The 19,091-nt window shown below is 41.6% G+C and overlaps 1 protein-coding gene across 13 annotated transcripts in view; it reads right to left on the bottom strand.

The window, feature by feature from the left end:
- The window catches only part of LOC139545742 (myocyte-specific enhancer factor 2C-like), a 94,536-nt gene extending 81,176 nt beyond the window's left edge, over positions 1-13,360 (bottom strand). For 4 of the 13 annotated variants that reach the window (XM_071353846.1, XM_071353836.1, XM_071353849.1 and 1 more), the window contains exon 1: positions 2,893-3,289. The gene's annotated coding sequence lies outside the window, so the exon portion shown is untranslated. Of the gene's footprint in view, positions 1-2,892; positions 3,293-13,111 lie in introns of those variants that run through there. The other 9 variants (XM_071353839.1, XM_071353840.1, XM_071353843.1 and 6 more) reach the window with 7 other exon arrangements.
- Positions 13,361-19,091: the final 5,731 nt, after the last annotated feature.

Genomic DNA, 19,091 nt, shown 5'->3' with positions numbered 1-19,091 from the left:
TACAGTAATACGGGCTATTAAACTATTTACTTCAACATAAAACGCATGTGATGTTTCTATTTATAAAAATGTTTTCATGGATTTACTTTTTCCTACGTTAGGGTGGTAGCCTATTTTGAACCATGCCTTATATAGCATATGCTCATAGGTATCAATGTCGAGACCATTCCCTTCAAACCTAAGCGACCAAATTTAGCAGTCCTTTTTAGAGTTTATGGAGCATGCTAGTGTACGCCTTAAATCAAGCACTCTTTGACAGATTCCCTTATTTCACTGAATGCCAACAGTGAGCTGAATTCTCTCAGGTCATGCTGTTGAATATCAACCAGTAAATCTTCTCTTTATTCATAAATTACTACTACAAAGCAAAATTATAACTACACTGGCCACTCAGAGGAGGCTGAAGCTACTTTTTGGGATTATCGCAAAAGCATTGATCCTGGCTCAAAAGGTGTCCCTTCCCTTGAATAAAGCTTTAATGAGGCCCTGGTGTACGGCAACGTGCCCCGACAATTGGCTCAATGCGCTGGCCAATCAGAGTGACACGTGACCCCCTAATCCCTCTTTGTGAGAAGGGTAAGAGCGTGTTGTCACTGTTGGTTTTGTGAATCGGCAGCCAAAATCCCCAATGATTTGTTAGGAAGGACAGGTCTGAGAAGAGTAAGAGAAACAAAGCAGCGTCGGGGAGAGAGCGAGAAAGAGAGGGAGAGAGAGAGAGAGTATGTGTGTGTCTCTGAGATTACAGAGCTTGGCTGAGAGAGTCCTCTGTGTGTAATCGTGTGTCCACATGCGAGCGCTCACCTTCCCTCTGAGCAGATTAACCTAGCGCTCAATCCCAAGAGAGCAACAGGCGAGCGACACACAGAACAACTTCATTGATGGTGGGGTTGGGAAAGAGTAGAGTATAGGCGTGAGCGTACGTACATTACTCCTTGCCAAAGACAATTTCACCTCTAGTATTTCACAACAGAAAGTCAAGGACATTGAGTAATCCAAAATACAACGGAGCCTCAAATATCAACCAAACAAATCACACTTTACTGAAATCTAACTAAGCTAATATAACTAATAAAATCAGAGACATTAGCCTTGCACTGAGCTGTGCTTGTATTTACAGTAGTCACAAAACAACCCAGAGGTGGTAGGAACACTAAATGCCTCTGGATGTGGCTATACTTTTCCAGGATGTCTTCACAATCACGTCCTTTACTCAATTACTTTTCACAAAAAAAGTAGTTAAATAAAGTTGAATAGTTTGCAGAAATCATGACATTGAGTAAATAGTTCATTTGCATCTCAAATCATGATACTAATTTATAGTAGCATATAAAAAGTTGTATTATATTATTCATCTTAAATATACGAGTGAATACAATTATAGTGTGCATACGATCTGCATTTGACACACTCAGTCTTAGCTATAGCCTATACACACTGTTTCCCTATGGTAACAGAAATGAAAAGTACAGAGCCACAATCTAACATGTGAGACATGCCTTACTCTATGTGCAAATATCTATAAGGGGTTCTATGCCAAAATATGAATGCAAATGTATTTTACATTTCTTAAAAGCAATGGCAATTGCCACAGGTTATTTGAGGTAGTGTTCCCTGTCCCACCCTTTATGACAAACTCAAATTAGCCTGGTAAAAGAGATGGGCACATTTCAAGAATACGGTCTGAAAAAAGTTAACAGAACATGTCTACTGTACTAAAAGCTATCAATATCGATATATTTAATGTATAATATATATTTTAAATATATTTATTCAATTAATATAGAGCCCTGATTTACAAGCACCATCTACACTATACACAGCTGAATAAGTGACGTATATTTCTGATGGGTAGAAACGGCCACGTACTATATCTTCCTTAACTCCCAAGAAGACAGACAAGCTTCAGTTTGACAGAATAAGCTATCTTTCCTCCACAATTTAGCTACATTGCTTGAGAGCCTTACTTTGCACCATTAATTAATTTCCAGAGACTGAGTATAATTCCACATGGACTGACTGGATATTTTATTAGACTGTGAAACGACACATATAAGTAGGGAAGCTGAATCATTTGGCCCGGCAGTAATGTAAGTTAACAGGTGTGAATGTGACTTATTGTACACTGTTTAAACAAACAGTAAGGTATAATAACTAACCCTCATCTTGATAATATGCCAGAAAAGCATGTGATGTTGAGTTGGATTCATTCAGAGTTCTTTGGAGAACTTTGTCGAAATGTAAAATGCGTTTATCTAATACAAGCCTAACTTTTGACAAGTTGAATTTAACCTAGAAAATGAGCCGCTCATATAAGCCTACAATTATTTAATTATTAACAGTCCATACTTTCCTAATTTGTGGGACCCGCAGAAATTGTGAATGTTATTCTGGGTTGTGACCCGTTATAAATGCATAGGCTTCAGTAGATTCACACGCGACTACCGGTACATATATTGAAACTAATAGGCCTATACGAATATTTCAGAGTAATCATTTTTAAATACTACATAATACAAGTCATATACCGAGAATATGAGTCGCCCTAGTAGCCCATTGTGCGCCTGTTGATAAGGTGTTGCGATATTGTGGGAAATAAACACTTCAAGGTCAAAGCACACAAACAATACCACAAGACAAACCTTGACTCTCGTAAATAGACTCCGTAAAACGCTACTTTGCTGCGTGTAGCCTATAGGTCTGGAGGTACAATGGTCATGGTTACGTTGTATAGTTTGTTGGGAGGCAACGCGCTTCAAAATCGCGCTCAAGTGTACCGGTGATGTCAAACTGACACATACGAGTATAAATAAAGAGCCCTTGCTGCTTGAGATATAACGTGTCCTCTGGATATGACAAAAAAAATTATTATAGATGTAGTAGCACGTTACTCACTTTATTATGCATGAAATCTGTCCGGTAAGTGCGAGATACCACAGGCAGTCTCCGGCTGTGTCGTCCGGCCGAATGACAGCGTTGAGGAAGCCGTTGCGTGCCAAGGATGGACTTCGCAAAGACGCACTTAAATCCAGCACGGGCAGGAACGCAACATGAAAAAGAACCGTGCCGAAAAGTCGCCTATTTGTGTCTAAAATGACAACAACAAAAAACTAGTCGGTCTCTCGTCTGAAAGTGTATTTGAGGACAGTGAGGATGGTTGCTTGGTCTCCAGTGATGTGTCGGCGAAAGGAATGGGACGGTTAAAGCCGTGGACGTCTGTAGCTGATGATGTTGTGAGGGCTGTTTCTGATCGCTCCCACAATCCTGGTCGAGTCTCTCCCTCACCCTCTCTTAGCGCGAGGAGAAATAATCGGTTTTACTCCTGAAAGGGGGCGGGCTCACATTTCCCAACTACTTTAATGAAAGAGGCATAGCAATAATGCATTACTATCTCAAACCTGATCAAGAGGACAGACAATTAAGCACTGTGAAGGGACTGTCAGTGTATGATTATGCGACTATCTAAATAACCGTGGAGGGTGCGTTTTCAACTACATCAAATTCAAGTGACCAAACTGTTGTTGTTGTCCTTGTAATATATTCTATTAACTTTACGCACTGACATTAATTAAGCGCTAAATATAGTTGACTTTAATCAGTTTTTTTTTTAAATCGGATGTAGCATAGCCTATAGGCCTAGATGAAACAACCACAGTACTACTACTACTACTACTACTAATAATAATAATAATAATAATAATAGTAATAATAATAATATATTGTTTCAATTTGTCAAAGGATATTTTCTAAAAACATTCAAGATCTTTGCATAAGTAAATGTTTCTGTGAGAAAATGCAATGATCTACAAGAGCTGTCCTGCATCTGCCAATCATTCTCCAGGCCCCAGTTATCTCACAAGATAAGGCCTGACACAGACAGTAAGCATGAGGAAATTAGCAAGTGTTATCCCCCAACCAAATGATTTGAAAACATCCACTCTATTAGTGTGAAGATTACAATAAAAACAGCAAGCATGCCTCTTCAGATAAGACAGAGGAGCCAAACATATTTGTGAGATGATCCCAGATAGGCCTGGTAATACCAGGACTCTATTATATTCAAATGATATGCATCTCAGCCTCAAGTTTCTTGAATAGTAGTTGGACAAATAATCATCTTCATTTCCCCTTTGTGTCAAAAGTCTACCTGGCCATAGACTAGCTTAGCATTATTAACCCCTGTACAGACCTTTCCACCTCAGTACAATACAAGGCAAGTCAGAGAAAAAAGGAGAAACGTGAAATCGGACATAAATAAATCACGCTTGCTAATCTGCTTGACGGGCGGACATTACTGCCTGCAACTGAAGCCTGTGGTGTCCGATAACTCGGGATACCACCTTCACATCACGTGACCCTTTCATCTTTAATCACATTTCCTCTGGCTAAACCCCGGAATAATTGATAGGCTAGAATGTGTTAGACAGAGTAGGCCCATCGCAAAACATGACAGTTATCAATGGCAGGCCGTGAAGCTCAGCATGCTGAAACCGTGAGACCCCCCCCCCACACACACACAGGTCACATAGTAACTCTAACATATCATATCACTTTGTATAGGATGGTTGAATCTGAGTGTTAGGACGATCATTTGTGGTGCCTTGCTCACAGGGTGGCGCCGTGTATTTTCATTGTGTCGTGTGTTGGGGATTGCTACGGATTGACAGACTGTACAATTCATGGGGGATCGTACCCACCACATTCGCCATTCCTTCGTTTTCAGTCGTCAAACTCCGTGCACCTTTGTGGTGTGTGTGTTGTTTGTAAGTCTGTCAGTGATTCATCAGAATCCATCAGTGTTTGAGGTCGTCTTTAAACGGTTGGCACTTGGAGAGATCAGAGGATAATGGTAATCAGACTGGGAGAATCCTGGGTAAACCAGTCACTTACAGAAGAGTGTGTGTGAGACGCAATGACTATATTGAACGTATACAATTATTGGGAAAGGTGACCTGAAGTGGCAAGGATCTAGAGGGAGGAGTCTACGGTAAAGAGACTTGCTGAGTCAACGCACACAAATGACGGAACTTACGCAAAGGTGTTGTAAATTAGATGTCACTATGGCTGCACAGTCAATGGCCTCTGGACAGTATGAAAATAGTGATAAAATAGTCCGTGCTCTGCATCATTGGCAAACACTATGTGTATGTAACGTTATCATATCATTTACATTGGATAACTTTATATAGGGATTTAGTTATTATAGCACTGATCGTATTGCAGAGAGGCGTGAGACTGATCGGGTCAGCACATCTAACTGAGTCTGTTTTGTCTTGTGGGTATACAGTTACTGACAAAATGGTACAAATCTGAAGACATTGTTGTGCCACTCTGTTTTCATGTGAACAACAGTTCCAGGACATTGTTACATCTTCTCATCTCCCATTCTCCTCATAGTCTTTGTCCTGCCTTGTAAATAGATTGACTTGCTAGTATCCTAAACTAGCCTGACATATCCTTATGGCACGCTGATAGCAACCCCTACACCCTCTTTTATCTTGCCACCCACTGGAATGTTGAATGTTGTCCGTTAATCAACTAACCGTATTTGAGTAAATCTAATTCCCCTAGTAATGCGTCATGTCATCTAATTGAAGCAGGGTCGCGGAGCATAATATACAGCATTCCTTTGCTTTTAACATGGCCCGACATAGAAGATTTGGCTAGTTTACTATTTTGTGTACAACAGCATATAGACCTATATTTCCCATAAAATGACATGTAGCCCGCCCCTGGATCCCACTGTCCCATCATGACACACTTATATTGTGGCTTCCCTCCCTTTGTCCCCCCCCATTATGAGAAATTCCCAACTTGTACATGTTTATCACTTTAAGGGAATTGACAGTCACATGAATATAATGTACTGTTTGCACAGAATGATTATGCAATTTGAAATATGTCACTCTGTATATACACACTGTAGGCTTTTGGTCGAATGCAATTTCATGAGGTTTGGCATGAATTGTGCATAGAGGAGATGAGGAAAACGACGACTGGTTGTGAGTCAAACACACAAGTGCGGTCACGGATATTGATCCTACTCAGATCGTGTTTAAAGAATTCTCTGGCAGTGACTTTATAGCATGTGACACATAATAGGCTGCCTGATGTGTGTGTGTTTTTGTAATGGGTAGAAAAAAGGGAGCTGGTCTGCCTTTCATAAGAGCACTGTAAACACCAACACATTTCCTGGGCAAACAGGAACAGCCCAGGCCAGGTGTAATCTGTTGTCGATCATGCTCATGTGAAAACACAATCTGCCTGTCACAGTTGATAAGGTTGTCAAGCACTCAGTCCCACTCCAGAGAATCAGCTTAGCGCTGCTGTGACATATTTGAAGAGGCTTCCCATTGTTGGTGTGTAACAGTCTCTCTCTGTCTCCTATTCCGTAATGAGTTGGAGAGAGACAGGTGTTATTTTGACATTGGCTCGATTTTACATGATGAGGCCAAATGCATTGTAGTGACCTACAGGCCAACTTCACACAGGATCCATAGGTCTATAGATTGTTTGTGTGTGTGTGTGTGTGTGTGTGTGTGTGTGTGTGTGTGTGTGTGTGTGTGTGTGTGTGTGTGTGTGTGTGTGTGTGTGTGTGTGTGTGTGTGTGTGTGTGTGTGCGCGTCTCTGCGTACCACACTACAATCTCCGTTACTGTGTTTAAACAGTAGCGGAAGTGCCAGAGAACTCTAGATCAGTCCACCATATGTACTGGATATTGATCTCATGGAAGATACACCAATACAATACTCACTGCACAGTGCACAGGAGAATATTCAGAGACAAAGATAGTGCATATCAAAGACATACACTGTAGGATCTTTCTCTTCCCCTCTTCTGCAGTATTTGTGTAAGTGATCCAAAGCATTACATTACATATAATTTTGTCTGCCTTATTAATAAAGCCCATAATCAAACTCTGAAGGCAATATCATTAGTAATTACAGTTGTAGAATGATACCACTGTACAGTATAATTAGAAAAGCAACGGAAAGAAAGCCACTTTTTAATTAACAGATGCCATATGCCCTTATGCAAGACAATTGTGTTTAATATATATTTCTGTGCACAATGAAAATAGTTTCCCACATTTCCAGGGTTCGATTTTTGACAACATCGTGCAACCAAGTGCATTTGCATGTGGTGAATTATGAAACGGTTGTGTGGCGCTCACTGTGTACACTGTAGGAATTGAAAAGTCCGAAAAATCAAGTATCAGCAAAATATCTAAATATGTTTTGGTTTGGGTTTTTCCCCTCTCTACAGGAAGTGAGTAACGGTTCAGTACTACTAATGGATCAGAACTACCAATGGTTCAGTACGGCCTAGTGGTTTTCCAGTCACCCTCTCTGGCCTGAGCTACTGAATTCACCCAAAGAAGCAGTGTAACATTAGCAGGAGACACATGGTGATTATACTGTACTGTGTAACCCCCAGACCTACAGGCCAATACAGGGCTCAACCAGCATTACTATCTTTCTTTTACTGCCCGACCCCCTCACTATTCCCCCCACCAGCAGTGGATCAAGAGCACTGTAAAATATTCCTCCATACAATGCAGAGATCCAGTCTTTTCACTATTCATTGTGGCAGTACTTTATTTTATTTCCCCCATAAAGTCCTAAAGAGCTTTCATTTAGCTAGAGGCAATTTTCTGGGTGAGGCATGTATAATTACATTTTTTTGTAGGCCGAAAGCTACAATACCACGACGCAATGCACATACAGTGGTAACATGTTCACAATTGCACTTCTCAATGTTAAAAGCTTATTAGATGTCTAATTCATTCGACATAGTCGACTGACTATCATAAGTGCACGGGAAGGTTTTTCACAACTTTTGCTTGACGATTGGTGAAGTAGTGGTGAAATCGTGACAGAGCTTCGCCACGTGGGAGATACTTTTGGTAACTTGCATGTTGTCTCGTTCAAACAGCGGTCCGAACACTACACCTCTGACACATTATGGATGAGGCACAAGCAGTAGGACAAGCTCTCCCTTTATTTCTTCCTGACACTTCTGTTACCCCACAAGAATAAGGCCCACGGTCGTCTGACTGTGTTCGCTGGCTGGAACTACTGCTATTGGTACTGAAGGGTGAGGCCACCATTGGGGACGTGTTGGGTCTTCACCTTGAGATACCCTGCTCTGCCAAACTGTTCACTACTAAACATACGCTCCAAGACAAGACTTGGCTGGTCATTATGTAGATAAACTCATTCATTATTCAAATAATGATAAGATAATCATATGGGTTTCCCAGGGTTTGATGTTGAAAGCTCAAAGTATTGTTATATCCTCCATGTGGAGACCAAGGCACTGTATGTTGAGTTATTATGCAGTTATAGGTGCTGTCTATAGGGGAGCCATAGACCCTTGTCAAAGCTGATTCAGCTGATTCATTTGGCTTAGCAAATGAGCTATGCGTGGCATTGGCCAGTGAAACTTATGATGACTCATTGTTCAACTATCTAACGAGAAACTACAAATTATATTATCCCACACAGTTTTCTTGTTAATGGAAGGTATACATGTCATTGCTACATCTTTGTTTCAATGGATTGTAAAATATTAAGAACACATTCCTTTGTAGATAGCGTCACACAGCCTCATTAATAGTGCTGAATATTTAATCAATACATGAAGTTTTAATATTCACATAAACTTCCATTTGCTGTAGCCCTTCAAGCTGCTAAAATTACAAATGCTGACAGGGACAGTCGTCCCTGCTTCCTAAACTCCTCTTTTCTTCTCTTCAGAGAGCGCAGGATTGCTGTGGTTTCACTCTACATTTCAGTCTTTCACTCAAAGTTCCCTTTGTCTCCAGATGACTTCATGTGAGAAAAAATAATAGCTTCTCCCTCGCTAATGATTTTTCCTCCTTTTGAATGGCTGGAAAGTAATTCACTCCTAACTGCTCAGAAAACGGGCATAGTTATTTTATTGTTTCAGCCCCTCTATAACAGAGCCTGTATAGTGGGGATGCCAACGTAACATTTTCTTTCTCCAGTGGAGGGGTGCCAACCAGTGTTTCCTGAGGCTGAGCAGAGGCTGTACCTGACAGATGTTGTGTGTTACCCTGTGGCAGTGGAAAGATCACACACGTGATCTGACATTTCAGCAGTCATGGTCATAATGTGAATATTTAAACGATCAAGGTAGAGTATTGTCGTTGTTAACATAAATCCTACTGCCGTAAGGTAAATCATATTTAAGAATCTGACATGATCATCATTTGTAGTTTGAGCTGTTATTATACAGCATATACAAGAAGTTTACACAGTCTGAAAGCTCTTCACCAGCTGCTGAATTCATTTATATTATAAAATGATATATTTGCCCCTGAAGTATACATGCAATTAGGCATGCTGCACACACACACACTTGTGTACAGTACATGTATACACTTACATAATACAAGTGCACACCTTGCTTTAGCACCATAAGAGCTGGTATACTGGGCAGAAGAAGAGTGGTGTAACAGAATTGGTTGATAGGTTAGGGGGTGTACAGTGCAGTATGTGTGTGAGTGGGGATGGGCCCTGTGGCGATATTGCCCTACTCCTTTGGCACGCTACAGGGGGAAAGAAATCCAATCATAAATTATTCAAATGAGAACTGAGAGTCCAGGCCACTTGCGTGACAAGGATGTCCTTCCACCTAGGTCTTGTTCAGCCTGGGCCCCAGGACCTCTCAATACTGTACCCAGACCGTATCTAGGGTCAGTCCATACGCAAGGCTTTGGGCCTTTCAGAGACCACCAGGTTAAAGTGGTACAGCTGTTTATGCATCAGTAAGGCTGGGGCCTAAAATGAGGGCTTTAGGTCTGTGCACGGGAGAATAGAACTGATCATTCCCATGACGACCATTACACAGCACAACTACCTACAGCAGCGGTGACCTCCACCCATTCTCCTGACTACTTAACATCGCTCGGCAGAACTACGCAGCATGTATCTCCCACATACAGCAACTGACGCTGATAACGTCTAGCTGTGAAGCAAAGCAAATGGTCGATGTGCTTTAATGTGAAACGCAGCTCTAACATGATCCAGTAGGCCCGGCGACCCCCGGCAAAGGAAGACACAGTGTGGCAGACGCGAGGCGACGTCTAAATCTCTCTGTGCCTCCAGCGTCACACTTATTCTTATTCAGACGCCATCAGACAGGAGGCAAGCCACTGAGATTAGCTGCAGATCAAAAGGCTTGCTGCCTCGCGTAGTGCGAGCACCATTAATGTTTTGTAGATTTAGGCAGCCCCAGTGCACTGGCACTCTATAGGGGCGGCAGAGAAACCGAGCGGCGTACTGTACAAACGGCACCGACACTGCTCAGGGGGGTAGACTTAGACTGGAAAGGTATTTTTCATAAACGAGGCCTGACTGCCGCTGGGACGTGGAACTTTGAAATGAAATAATAAAGCGAGTAGAAGAGAAAGGAAAAAAAATACTAGGCCCTTTACTGCAAGCAATTACAGTGGAACAAAGATACTTGTCCTTTCTATGCCTTTGCGATGAAACTGCTTCCATGTGTATAATACGTCTTGGTTCAGTGATCATTTATTTTGAATATGAAATGCACTTTCTACGATAACATGGCTTGTGTATCCAAAGATCATGGCGTCCGGATCAGCAATATCCAGCATAACCATAACAACTACTGCAAAGCCATATAACAAGAGCAATTAAAACACAACAGTAGCTATGGACGCCTAAAGATCCCGCTTTCTCCGCAATCTATTTTCTACGTAAGGCTTAATGTAAATCCAAAACAAGCATATCGATTGCACCAGACTTATAAAATGACCAGTGTAATGTGCTCAAGTCTAATCTCTGTAATCAAGGTAGCCACGTTTAGATACAAACAAAGACCTAAACACATGGTTATCTTTTTGCTGTGATTGTCAGGTGTACTACTGACCCCACAATAAGCATAATTTGTCGTTACTGATAGAAGGTCAATTTGGAGTGGATCAAGACTGTGAGAAGCTTCCAAGAGGATGGGTAGGTACAGAAAAGCGACACAGGAAATGGTACAGGGTGGTAGCGAAGCGACAGGATGGGGGTGGTGGTTGGAGGTTCAAAGGGAGAGAGATGCCTGCGTAAGAGAGCTCGCCACCCTGCAGAGAGGGTCTCCTCAACTCCGCTTCCGATCAAAGCGGTGGAATTTGGTGGCAAAAAGTTTGTAAGAGAAGAGCGATTATTGTAAACTGGTTTGAAGAGATGTCTCCTCTCTTCAGGGTTAATGTTAAGAGGAAAAAAGGTTGTGCCTCACAATGTATGCCTAAAACCTACTACTAAGCTATATGAAATTGTTTTAAGAAGGTCATACCAATGATCATTTTTCTATTTGATTTAGAATTTTAAGATCCCTTGAAGTATTAAAAAATTATATGAAAAAAGTATTTGATGGAAAATCATCTGTACCAACTTCAGACGAGTCCCAAGACGTTTGTGGGGGATCGTAGAGCAAAATGGAAAACACCACATAGTGTTCATGAGAGTCTCATATTTCCATAGAGGGAGAGTCTCATCTTTCCATAGAGGGAGAGTCTCATATTTCCATAGAGGGAGAGTCTCATCTTTCCATAGTTTGTAGGCCAAACCGTCCGGACACTAAAGACGGTTTTGTGAGAAGACCGATTTTCGAGATGTCTCATGGTCTGACAAACATCGCTCTAGCTCTGTCACCTTTCACTTCCGATGCGGAAATGCGATGTCCTAAAACAGTTGATTGATGCAAAAGAATACAGATATGTCTAGCTTAAACTGACAGATTTTTGTGGCGATTTTTATAATATGCTAATTTCGATATCCGCGGGGGCACGGACATCGACTCTAGGTTAATACTCTATATGACTCTGGGTTAACCCAATCATCTTGGTGGGAGAAATAAGAATGGTACAATGTATACCATTATACAAATGTACATTTGTTCATTTGCAGTAATTGTGTTATTATTATTATTGTTATTATGGATATTATTACATTGTTATAATATATATTACTGCTACTGAATTGCCTGCTGATGGGCCATCAACAGTTGTCTTTAAACTGATTTCTAAGTTAGGCTCCCAGAACATTCCCACATGCCCAATCGGCAATACAACAATGACTTCCTTAAATCAAAAGTCTGAAGAAAAAGTTTAACAAAGCCATTCAGCATCCATAAAAATCTAACTAAACTTTTGTTTGTATATGGAATTCTTCCTAGTTGTTTTAGGATGTTTGCCTGCTATTGAGTACATTTGTCTACCCCTGCCTTCATAGAGGTAGTTGGTTCAATATCAACTCCCTTCAGTTGGTGTAATATGACACATTTCCTCTTTGTTTCACAGTTCAGCGTGTAATATCTGACTTAGTGTTAATCTGTGTGACAAAAATTGATATTGAAGTCTGCAGCAGCCATTTAGGTAGCTACCTTGCAGGTGTAAGCCATTTGTAAGGAAAACAGCATGTTGAAGCCAGGCGCTTTTCACTCACAGAGGATTTCAGAGAGCGCAATGAGGTGTTATTAGCAATTAACCTTAGGATGATCAATAACCCAAACTGACTGAAGAATTAAAACAAGAAATACAACACAGTATTATTATTATTAAGTTCTTTAGAAAGTCAATCCTTTTGTCATGCCTTAGAGAAGTAAAAAGTAGACATATGTAGCTACAGGAGCCTCGATTGGCCATTCACTCGCACAGAAGTGATTGGCGACAGCTGTTTGCGACTGCCCGATCTCCAACGTCAGCGTTGCTCAACCCTTAAGATTTCCCATCCACTTGGTTCTCTGTCACGCACTAAGTGTAAGTACCTAAGGTAAAACAACCCAGCGTCAATTATCTGCCCTTGTCCGTCCATATGGGTTCGATAAACACAACAAAATTATTGTTTCACTTTTCAATAAAGTCAAAATGAATAATTTACTAACAATATGCAAAGACTATATTACAAGAGAGTTAGTTGTTTGACAGATTTATTGCTGGTGGCTTGGAACATGCCATCATCCACTCTATGGCAAAAAAAGAGTACCACTGCCAGAACCTGATTTTTCCACAAGCAGAAAGTCACAGTACACCATGGAGAGGAAAAGGGGAAGGTGGGATTGTGTTCTGTAAACTCACCCGTGCCGTTCTTTGCTTCTCCAGGAAGTATCACCCTACAGAACCAATTGAAGGCCAGCTCAATCAAACAGTCACAAGTGGGGAAAAAAGAGATACATGTTAGAGATAAAAGTAAAAGAAGAGTAAAAAGTGAAAAAGTGAAAAATAAAACCAAAAATGTCCTGCATGTATAAAAGCCAGACCAGCTGGCTTTGAACAGAAACCCCAGTTTAGGGTTGTGTTTTGCCTGATCTCTTTCCACACTGAACTCAGGAGTTGTTCTGGCCAACCACCCATCCCCACCCCATGTCCCCCTTCCCCTCCAGCCGGTCCACCTGCCTCAGTCACTCCTGAGTATATTTAGCCCTCTGAGGGATCAGTGACACCCAGACCTTTGTCAGCGGTGGCATATATTCGCTAGATTATTGCCCCCAAAATAATATTGCCGTCCAATAAAGGGGTACAAAAAATAAAACAAATTACAGTCTTGTATTTTTTTTTAAATAACCACAATATTCAGGAAACAGTTAAATTAATACCTGATAAAATCATCCAAAGCAGCAAGAAGAAAGTTGAAGAAATGAAATGTGCCTTAGTATCAACTAAATAATCATAAAAGAAGAGTTCAGAAGAGGAAGAGTTCAGAAGAGGAACTTCTTTTTACGTGATTATTTTCCAGTGAGGAAATATTACAATCTCAAAATCGAACAATATTGAATGGTACTCCTATATTATTTCATGCTTCCACTGAAATCAATAAAACTGATGTACAGATGGATAATATTATATGAGGGGTGATATATTGGAAATATGAGTGAAATATGGATGAATATTTTTCATAAACTGAAAAGGGGGACACTGTTATTAAAGATTGGGTTGGAGCACCGGCATCCTCTGATGTTTAGGGAATCACGCGGTTGTCTTTGTGCAAACACATTAGTATTGATCTGATCCTGTTATATTGTTTACATGATTCTGGACAATGGAAATTCCCTTATCTGTTTTTTTAAGTGAGGGGATCTCTTTGTCTACAATCTTTATATTAATGTATGGTAGAGTCCATATGAGTCCAGAACAATACCACTACAGGATGTTGAATCATCACAGGAATTAAACAATATTATTTACACACTTTTACAAGCTTCTCTGTGTTCAAGAGTGTATGCTCTCTCCATTGGTCTGCAAGGCAAAGCATACTCCCAGAGAGTACAAAACACACGCATGCCTTTACACACGCAAACACTAACTGGTGTCCTGCCGTCTTGGTTTTGGCTGGGGCTTCCCCCCGCCGTGATTGGGCCAGGCTTTGGAGGCCTGATCCTGAGCTCTCTCCCCTGTCTCTCTCCCCACAGGAGTCTGCTCCAACGAGGGGAGACCGAGCCCCGGGACCTGGCTGTCTATCTGTTGGTCTGGGCAAGGTGGAGGAGGAGGAAGAGGGATTGGCACTATATGGCAGTTTTGCCTGGTACAGTGTACAGTGCTGGACCGCAGGAGCTAGTAGGGCTACCAGCAAACATACTGTCCCTCTTAAACAAGGACCTGTCTGGCCTGTCTGAAGAGTCTGTCTGTCCACACCATGGCCCTATGTGTGAGAATGTGTTTCTTTGAGTATTTTTGTGTTTTATAGTGTGTGTGTGTGTGTTTAAGTTATACTATCCTTGTGGGGACCAGAAGTCCTCCCAAGGATCGTAAAACAACGAACATTCTGACAAGTAGGGACATTTCGCCAGTCCCCACAAGGAAAAGGCTATTTTAGGGTTAGCGGTTAGGTTTAGTGTTACAGTTAGGGTTAGAATTAGAATTAGGGTTAGGGGTTAGGTTTAGGATTAGGAGTTACATGTAGGGTTAGGGTTAGGGGTTAGGTTTAGGTTTAGTAGTTACATGTAGGGTTAGGGGTTTGGGTTTAAGTTAGGGTTCGGGTTAAGGTGAGGGAAACTATCCCACAAGGATAGTGTGTGTGTATGTATGTATGTATGTGTGTGTGTGTGTGTGTGACAGAGGGTGTGGCTGGATGTACGTGCCACTGCTCTAGAGACTGCAGGCTGCGGCAGAGGTGGAACGCAAAGCGTTCTGTCGAAGACAAGGTGACAGAAGATCGATAGGAAACTCGGCATGGCGCCTCCCCTGAAAACTCCTTTCATCGTTTTCTCTTTTTTATCTGTTGCTTTATCGTTAAATCATCAACAGCAAATTAAAGTAATTATGAACAATAATAATGAAACCACTGACAGATTTGTGGAAGGCCGGCTGGATTTATGTATGTTTTTATAACATCACTACTGCTGTTGGCTGGCCGGGCTGAGAGCTACTGATTCAGCGTCACCTGATTCATTTGTACTTCTACCTCTTTTGTCTGTGTTTATGTTTCTGTCCATCGCTTCGGGTTTGTGGGTTCATGACTGACTAATGCATGTGAGTAAATATTGTATAATGCTGATTGGCATGATACATGCCACATGCACTTGCCACATTTTGTTACGTTGCAGCCTTATTCTAAAATGTATTAAATAGTCCCCCACTCCCGCATCATTCTACACACATGACCTCATAATGACAAAGCAAAAACGGGTTTTTGACATTTTTGCAAATGTATACAATTGAAAAAATGGAAATAAAACAATTACATAAGTATTCAGAGCCTTTACTCAGTACTTTGTTGAAGCACCTTTGGCAGCGATTACAGACTCAAGTCTTCTTGGGTATGATGCTACAAGCTTGGCACACCTGTATTTGGGGAGTTTCTCCCATTACTCTCTGCAGATTCTCTCAAGCTCTGTCAGGTTGGATGGGGAGCACTGGAAGGTGAAACCTCGACTCAGTCTGAGATCCTGAGCACTCTGAAACAGGTTTTCATCAAGGATCTCTCTGTACTTTACTCCGTTAATCTTTGCCTCGATCCTGACTAGTCTCCCAGTCCCTGCCCCTGAAAAACATCCCCACAGCATGATGCTGCCACCACCATGCTTCACCGTAGGGATGGTGCCAGATTTCCTCCAGACGTGATGCTTGGAGTTCAATGTTGGTTTCATCAGACCAGAGAATCTTGTTTCTCATGGTCTGAGAGTCTTTAGGTGCTTTTTGGCAAACTCCAAGCGGGCTGTCATGTGCCTTTTACAAAGGAGGTGTTTCCGTCTGGCCACTCTACCATAAATGCCTGATTGGTGGAGTATTGCAGAGATGATTGTCCTTCTGGAAGGTTCTCCCATCTCCACAGGGGATCTCTAGAGCTCTGTCATAGTGAACATCGGGTTCTTGGTCACCTCCCTGACCAAGGCCCTTCTCCCCCAGTTACTCAGTTTGGCCGGGCGGTCAGCTCTAGGAAGAGTCTTGGTGGTTCCAAACAACTTCCATTTAACAATGATGGAGGCCACTGTGTTCTTGGGGTTCATCAATGCTGCAGACATTCTCTGGTACCTTCCCCAGATCTGTGCCTCGACACAATCCTGTCTTGGAGCTCTACGGACAATTCTTTCAACCTCATGGCTTGGTTTTCGCTCTGACATGCACTGTCAACTTTGGGACCTTATATAGACTGATGAGTGCCTTTCCAAATCATGTCCAATCAATTGAATTTACCACAGCTGGACTCCAATCAAGTTGTAAAAACATCTCAAGAATGATCAATGGAAACAGGATGCACCTGAGATCAATTTGAGCCTCATACCAAAGGGTCTTAATACTTATGTAAATAAGGTATTTCTGTTTTTTATTTTTAATACATTTGCAAACATTTCAAAAAAAAAAAATCCGCTTTGTCATTATGGGGTATTGTGTGTAGATTGCTGAGAAGAAAAACAAATATTCAATCCATTTTAGAAAAAGTCTGTAACTTAACAAAATGTGGGAAAAGTCAAGTGGTCTGAATAGTTTTTTGAAGGCACTGTAGCTGTAACATAAAGTATTACCTTACCTTACCTTACGTGACGTGTGTGTTTGTGTGTGTGTGTGTGTGTCTGCACATCTGCGTATGTACAGTGTGTGTGAAAGACGGGGGGGGGGGGGGGGATCAGCGGTGGCGGTGTGTTTTTCCTGCGTTTGTGCTCTGTGTGGCGTGAGCTGACTTCAGCGTGTCTTCTCAGCCCTCTGCTTCACACAAAGTCTCTCTGTGTGTGTTCGGCCCTGGAGACAGAGGGCAGACCGCGGCTCACAATCACCACCTAGCACATACCTCTTCCCCGCAGGCAGCCCCAACAGCCCGGCCTGGCTCAACATGGACCAACCAGACCCCTCCTCAGAAGACCTATTCTGATGAGCACTGTTGGTTTTCTGAGAAGGCCCCTGTGACATTGGCTGATAAAACACAGCACAGGAAAAGTAAAAGAACGATATATATATATATAGATATATAGATATATATATATATAGAGAGAGACATAGAGAGAGAGAGAGTGAGAGAAATAAATAAAGAAAGAAAGAAAGAAAGAAAGAAAGAAAGAAAGAAAGAAAGAAAGAAAGAAAGAAAGAAAGAAAGAAAGAAAGAACGAACGAAAAAGAAGAAAGAGATGAAGTGGGAGGGCACGAGGGAGTGTGCACACCTCAGTCCAAAAACAATATTTTGACTGAAACTTTATCCCTTCCATTTGGCTCTTTTGAAAGATGGATGATGACTGGTGCCATGGCTAACTCTTTATTCAGCACCTACAGTACACACGACATGAAGCGAATGCTATGGGTTTCTTTTGCCTGTTGAACTTGCGGTAGACGTGTGAGACTGATGCTAAATTGAGTATGCTGACGAATAAAATGTACCCATTTTAAAGTTATAAAAATACTGCAGCAAAAAATACAACATTTCTAATTGTTTTAAAAACTATCAATATTTAGTTGTTAAATATAAAAAATATATATGTAAAATAAAATAAACATCCAGGCATCAAAATGTATGTTTTCTACACGTCAAGGGAGTTGGCGGTCACTCTGAAGGGCTCTCCCCCTCTCTCGATCTCCAGAACCCTCTTTCTTCCTCTCCTACATTCTCTACCCCATTTTTCTCTCTTTAGTGTGAGCTCTTATTTTCTAATTGTCCAAGAGGCCCTCTGCCTCAGGCAGGGGGGAAGAAGGAGGATCCATATTGCCCCTGTTTATTACTATGGCAAATTCTAACATCAACTTTAGTAAATCTAGAGTGTGTCTGAAATGTAGGGATAATGTCATAATCCCAGTTCTCTGATAACATGAGCCAGATTTATGACATTGGGAAATGCTTAGAATCACTAATCGGGGAAGAACCAATCACAAAACGTCTGTTGGAGAAAGACAGGTTGAGTGTCAAGTGAGGTGAGTCCATCCCCTACTTATAAGGCGCCACTGCCCGCCCTCTGGTTATTCTCGAACATGCTTCTATTCCTTGCGTTCCTGCAAGCAGGGAAATGCGATGCTACATCTCACTCATATTATCAGAGAATCGGGGTTACGGCAGTAACACCAAGTTCTCTTTTAAATACTTGCTTCAATGTATCACATTGGCATATGGCCAAGTCCCATATCGCAGACATGCGATGGTTGAGATGGTCGGCCAGTGACGGCTCCACTGTGGGGGGTTGCAAAACCCAGATTCCTCCATATTTTGCATGTCCAGGATACGGGAGCCCCTATTTATTTATTTATTTGTATTTATTTTATTTTACCTTTATTTAACTAGGCAAGTCAGTTAAGAACAAATTCTTACTTACAATGACAGCCTACCAAAAGGCAAAAGGCTTCCTGTGGAGCAAAACACACATCACGACAAGAGAGACAACACAACACTACATGAAGAGAAACCGAAGACAAAAACATAGCAAGGCAGCAACACATGACAACACAGCATGGTAGCAACACAACATGACAACAACATGGTAGTAACACAGCATGGTAGCAGCACAAAACATGGTACAAACATTATTGGGCACAGACAACAGCACAAAGCGCAAGAAGGTAGAGACAACAATACATCAAGCAGAGCAGCAACAACTGTCTGTAAAGGAGTCCGTGATTGAGTCTTAGAATGAAGGGATTGAGA

This window comes from Salvelinus alpinus, chromosome 19 (genome assembly GCF_045679555.1).
Source record: "Salvelinus alpinus chromosome 19, SLU_Salpinus.1, whole genome shotgun sequence".
Lineage (NCBI taxonomy): Eukaryota > Metazoa > Chordata > Actinopteri > Salmoniformes > Salmonidae > Salvelinus > Salvelinus alpinus.
The sequence above is the reverse complement of the archived record's forward strand: the minus strand, read 5'-3'. Positions and strand labels throughout refer to the sequence as shown.